Source organism: Dermacentor variabilis, chromosome 6 (assembly GCF_050947875.1).
Source record: "Dermacentor variabilis isolate Ectoservices chromosome 6, ASM5094787v1, whole genome shotgun sequence".
Classification (NCBI taxonomy): domain Eukaryota; kingdom Metazoa; phylum Arthropoda; class Arachnida; order Ixodida; family Ixodidae; genus Dermacentor; species Dermacentor variabilis.
The window spans coordinates 63,409,219-63,415,663 of NC_134573.1; the positions used below are offsets into that span (position 1 = coordinate 63,409,219).

At 53.3% G+C, this 6,445-nt stretch overlaps 1 non-coding gene across 1 annotated transcript; it reads left to right on the top strand.

The window, feature by feature from the left end:
- The first annotated feature begins 1,082 nt into the window (after window positions 1-1,082).
- TRNAY-GUA (transfer RNA tyrosine (anticodon GUA)) lies at window positions 1,083-1,174 on the top strand. Its single transcript is given in 2 exon segments — window positions 1,083-1,119; window positions 1,139-1,174. It is a non-coding gene; the product is annotated as a tRNA-Tyr (tRNA).
- Window positions 1,175-6,445: the final 5,271 nt, after the last annotated feature.

The window sequence follows — 6,445 nt, forward strand, 5'->3', positions numbered from 1 at the left end:
CTTTCTCGTACATGAGCCCGTTGTGGTCCAGTAAAGGTTTTCTGAAATCCCCCAACTTCGGTGTTTGCTTTTGTATATGCCAACGAAGGTCATTGTAACGGATAAGAAAAATTGGCTAGGCCCGAGCAGACGACTTTAAACTGCATGACGTCACGGTGAACCGATGAGCGGGAACTTCAAGGTGGCGTCGGCAGCCGTCCTTGGTTTTCGCGTGTTTTCCGTCGTCTTGTTACGCTAAGAGTGAGTTTTCAGTGTTGTGGAAGAGTTGTTCACTTATACAAGTTAATATTTTTATATAAAAATACAAGTTTTTATTATTTTTAGGAGGAAAATGATTTTCCGCTTCCGAACAGAGGACCTTGCGCCTCTCACCCGCGACCTCGTGCACCGCAACGGACCATCATTGTCACTGAGAAACCACGGTGCGTCGACTTCATTTTCCCGCGCTGTTTCTTTTCAATAAAGAAACGTTAGGCAAAAGTATAAACACCATCTGTTACACGATAGCGTGCATTAACGAAGTCAGAAGAATTTCACTTTGTCCTAGTTGGTGTTTACTTCATGTCATATTGACCGCAAATAAAGACGAAATAAAGACGAGGACAGCGAAGAGAGCACAAAAAAACACCCGTGTTGTTTTTTTGTTCTCTTCGCTGTCCCCATTTTTATTTGCGGTCAATACGATATGCAATTAACGAAGTCGCCCATACGACCGAGAAGTCGGCACGAACGGTTGTGAGAGGTGGGCCTCCTGTTCGAACTGATTGAAAGCAAAACACTCGTGATCTAACCGGAGTGTTGCACCGTCCCCTTATTTCTTTACTAGCATTATCCTCCCCATCCCGCAGCGAGCAGCATTTTCTAATCTCACTTTGCAAGGATGATTGCGCCCACTAGCAACGTGTCAGCCAAAGGAACGCGTCTGCTCGCGTAACGGCGGCGGCGCGAGCTTTCGTGAAGAAATTCTGATTCTCGAGCAACAGCTGAACCAGTTTTGCGCGATCGGCGCACGTGACCCTGCAAGTGGGTCACGCGTTGCACGGCCGCTGTCGAGGCGCGCTGGCCGAGAACCAGCCCGCGTTCCGTCGATAGCTCAGTTGGTAGAGCGGTGGACTGTAGGGGTTTGGCCAATGCGGATATCCATAGGTCGCTGGTTCGAATCCGGCTCGACGGAGAATTCCTTTTGCTTATGTTTTAGCACTGACATCTCAAAGGAGTACGTGTATCGCGCTGTGTTAATTTGTTGTTTTTTTTTTCGTCTGTGGTAATACCTCAGTGGTCGTTTTAATACGCTTTCTTAAAGACCGTATGACAAAGCTGCCTGCCTCGTGATTTTATTGGTTCGATAACCCCTGCAGTTCCACCGCCATACCTCAATTACCCGGCTGCACGGATCTATCTTGGCTGGGGGCCAGGAGCTTTTCGCGGGGAGTTGAATTACCTGTGCTGGAAGCGGGGTTTAGAGTGGTTCAAGGGATTCAAATCGTTGCATGCAGGATTTTGCAGTGAAAGTTGTTAAACATCTTTTTGACTTTCTCTTCAAGCTCTTTCACGTAAGTGATACATACATTTGGCGTTGGCTTCCGTTACAAATTTAGATGAGTGTTACTTATCTGGAGGAACTTCCGCGATCTTTGAATTTACTCCGCTCAGATGGAGACCGACGACACCCGCTCCCCTGACACGATGGACGCCAACGCTTCGTCCGGTCAGGCCGAGGACGACACCAACTGGTTTCTCGTCGCTCGGAAAAAGAAACGCTTAGCAGAAGCTACTGCGAACTTGCCACCTCCTCCGACACCCGAAGCACCGCGCAAGAGGAACGCGCGACTCCCGCCACTGCCTGTCGACGACTACAAGATTGTGTTCCGCCCGAGAGACGGCCTGAACCTCGGTGCGTGGCCTCATACTTCTGTTGCCCGAGCCATCGGCATAGCAGCGGGGCTGGACAGCGCCGTGCTCAACGAGCTCATCATTCGTATCCGCACTGAACAAAATCTTGCGGTGCTCAGCACACCGGACGAGAACCTCGCTGCGCGGCTGCAGAAAGTTCGATTCATCTCCATGGGCGTCACTCAACACGCCGTCCAAGCGTACGTAGCCGCCCCAGACAACTCCTGCAAGGGTGTAGTCTCAGGGCTTGAGCCCAACACCACTACGACGACGCTGCTAGAAAACCTCCGCTGCTCAAAAGCCCCTGTCTTACACGCTCGCATGATGGGACCTACGAATACGGCCCTGATCACATTCTCCGGCACCCACGTACCCCGCTACGTCCGTATGTACGGAGCGGAACTCCGCTGTCACGTATACCGACCGCGCCAACAGGTGGGTAGCTTGTGCTTGTCGATGGGCCATCGGGCGGATGTCTGTCCCACGCCCGACAAACCCCGTTGCCCGGCGTGTGTCATCTCAAACCCACCGAAGGAACATGAGTGCACACCTAAATGTATTCACTGCAACGGCGCTCATCCCGCTACTGACCCTCGCTGTCCATCGCGTCAACTGCCTCAACACAACAAATCGCGCGTGCTTCGTGAAAAAAACAAACATAAGGACGAGCGCCCTCCGCCCGCATCAGCGCAAGGCCAGCCTGGGACGACGACTCAGCAGAGCGCTCAGGAAAATATGACCCAAGTAGCAATGACACCGGGGAACTCGGCGGAGAATCCCTGGACTAGAGGACGCAGCCGCAGTCGCGGATCACCCGGGGATCGCCACCAGACTGACCGGAGTCGCTCCAAGGGCCACTCCAAGGGCCGGACTCCCAGTACCAGCCGTTCGAGGGACCGCGGCCATAAAGGAGATGGATCTGCCAAGAAGGAGCAAGCGGTAAGCTGGGCAGCGCAGTTCCCACCTCTGTCTCCCTCCCCACATCTTCACACCCCTTCAGTCACACAACACGTTAAACCTAAACCCACGCCGCAACCCATGGTGACCGACAATGAGCCGCATCTTAATGACTCTGCACAAACCTCTCGCACCAACTACTGTACACAACAAGCACTGGACGAAATGGCCGTCTCTCTAAAGACAGAATTGGTTGCCATAATGCAGGCAGAAATGCAAAAAATGAAGGAGCTCATTATGGCTGAAGTCACAGCGCCACCTCAACAGCTAATACAACAGGCCCTGCAACCTGCTGTCCAGCAGATAGTGGCCGATATTAAACAACAAATAGCGGCTTCACTTGGCCAACTTTCGATCCCTCCGCCTTCATCCAAACGCTCCCTGTCCCCTTCACGTGAAACACAAAGATCACATCCTTACCTTCGTCCTGCCCGGTTACCGTCACCGGACCGAAAACCCGCCTCACTGGGCCCGGAACACTCACTTCCCGGCACCTCCCAGGCCGATGAGCCGCCACCCGGACAGTCCCCGGGTACAAAACACAAACAAATAATACTTGATCATGGCCAGAAACCGTAAAGGGACACGTGCTACGCCCCAACTCCTAAGCGTGTGGCAATGGAATTGCAGGGGCTACCGCCGGAAACGCGGATCCCTTACGCAATTCATTGCCACACAGCCCCATCCCCCCGATGTAATAGCGTTGCAGGAAGTGCATTGTACTCCTACACTTCCCGGCTACAACACACACACAGACACAATAAATTTGACCGTTATCGAACACACTCTCGAAACCTCACCCATACCGCATGTACTTCTCGAATTGGTCCCGTGCTCTCGCTCCCATAGCAGCCTGTTTGTGCTTAATATCTACAGCGCACCTAATGCGAGGAAGCATGAGTTCGGACATCTTTCTGCACATCTATGCAAGGTGGCTAAACAGATGGTCATTGTAGGCGACTTCAATGCCCCGCATTCGGCCTGGGGTTACCAAACAGAAACACCGAAAGGACGCCGGCTTGCTCAAGTTCTTGCGTTACATCGCATGACTCTGCTGACAGAACCAGATCAGCCAACACGATTAGGCAACAGCGTAAGCAGACACGTGCCCTGATCTCACCATGGTCAGAGGGGTAGGTCAACACTCTTGGCGCAATCTCGTGGAGAACTTTGGCAGCGACCATTACATTCTAGCTACAGAACTGCAGGTACAACCAACACGCACTCCTGAACGTACTGTTAAGCTAATCAATTGGGATAAATTTAGGCGTAATCGGTCCTCCCTAGCTCCTCAGGACACCCTCTCCCTTCAGGAGTGGATCAAACAACTCCAAACTGATCTAAAAAGGGCAACTCAACACATCACTGCGACAACAGAGACACCCGATGTGGATCTCCATTTGCTCCATCTCTGGGAGGCCCGTAGAGGCCTCACCCGGCGGTGGCGGCGGCAAAAACATAATCGGAAACTTCGTCTGCGTATTGCCCGCCTAACTACGGAGGCAGATGACTACGCGAACACCCTCACTAATAACAATTGGCATAGCCTTTGCGATCGCCTCAGCGGCACGCTAAGCACACCTCGGACCTGGTCGCTACTCCGCGCATTATTAAACCCTACGCAAACCAAAATACACACTAGCAACAGAGTCCGCACCATCCTCCACAAATCAGGCCTCGATGACACTACTCTACTTCACACTCTACAGCAACGCTACATTGCTACAGGCACCCGCCCCACCTGCAGAGACTACCCACACATAGACGCCACCTCCCTAGACGCCGATATTAGAGAAGCCGAGGTTAGGGCGGCCTTACAGGGTATTAGGCGCAACACTGCACCCGGGGCTGATGGGATTCAATACACACTCCTACGCAACCTCGATGATGGCGCCATTAAAGACTTAACTGCATTCTACAATGACCGCTGGAGGAATGGCACGCTTCCACAGGAATGGTGCCATGCGGACATCATGCTAATTCCTAAGCAAGGCAAGCCACTGTCCCTGAGTTTATGTGTAGGTAAACTCTTCGAGCGCGTTGTACTTTCGCGGCTACAACCCTTCCTCGAAGACAGCCAATTCTTTCCGGATACACTCTTCGGCTACCGCCCTAACCTCTCTGCGCAAGACATTTTGCTGCAGCTTAAGGAGGACGTTGTGGATGGCCCCACTACGGCACAAACCAGAGCTATTCTGGCCTTGGACCTCAAAGGGGCTTTCGACGTCTCCCACGATTTAATTCTCGACAATCTGGCTTCTTCCCAATGCGGCACACGTACCTATAACTATGTCAGAGCTTTCCTGTCGGACCGCACAGCCACTATTGGCATCGGAGAGCTCCGGTCGGACGTCGTCGCACTCACAGGTAGAGGAACGCCACAGGGCTCGATCTTATCGCCCACTCTCTTCAACGTGGCTATGGCTAAGCTGCCCCCCTTACTAGACCAGATACCCACCATCCGGCACGCTCCCTATGCCGACGACGTTACGATCTGGGCAACCCAGGGATCCGACGGGGCCATCCAGGATGCTCTCCAGGAAGCTGTACGTGTCGTGCAGAACTATGCAGCCATGGGAGGCCTTTCCTGTGCAGCCGAAAAGTCCGAATTGCTCCGCATGCACAGGCGGCGCCGCAGAACCGACGAATCCCCTAATATCTCGCTGTTCTTACACGGCAGCCCCATCCCTCAAGTAGCTAGACTCCGCATCTTGGGCCTCCACATTCAGTCGGATGGCAAAGCCTCACACACTACGCACCTTTTGGGTCAGCAGATAGCACCAGTCACACATATGATAAACCGCATTACTAATCGTAGAAGAGGCCTTCGCGAGAAAGACGTCCTCCACATAGTACAGGCTCTGATAATCAGCCGGCTCACATATCACCTCCCCTATCACAATCTCACCCTCACTCAAACTCAGAAGATGGACGCCCTTCTGCGGAAGGCAGTGAAAGCGGCTCTTGGGCTGCCTCCACATGCTTCCACAAAACGGCTTTTTCAGCTTGGGATCCACAACACCGTAGGCGAGCTTTTGGAGGCTCATCGCAATGGTCAGCTCCAACGCCTCAGACGCAGCCGTCAGGGCTGCGCTATACTTTCTCGCCTTGGCTACCCTGTCACTGAGACACCCACACACGTCCCACAATATCGCCTCGCTCCTGCTCTACGCGCTAGCATACAAGTAGCTCCAATTCCCCGCAATATGCATCCCGAGCGACACGCCGGCCGTAGACGCGCCCGAACTCAGGCCCTGGCACGTATTTTTGGAGACCGCACCACAATTACACCGGTTTTGTACACGCACGCAGCCCGCTACCCAGAGAGGCGGGCCATGTGTTTAGCTGTAACAATACAGACGCGCTTAGGGTGTGTGCCACAGTTCTAACAACGCACAGCTACTCAGCAGAGGAAGGGGCGATAGCCCTGGCCATTGTCCATGCCTCGACCCTCTCCGCACAAGACACCATCACCACAGTGACAGACTCGCAGGCTGCCTGCCTGGCCTTCGCGCAAGGACTCGTGACTGCACACACACATCGAATTCTCTCCTCTATCCTCCCTCCCACGTTACACAGGGTGCGTATCGTCTGG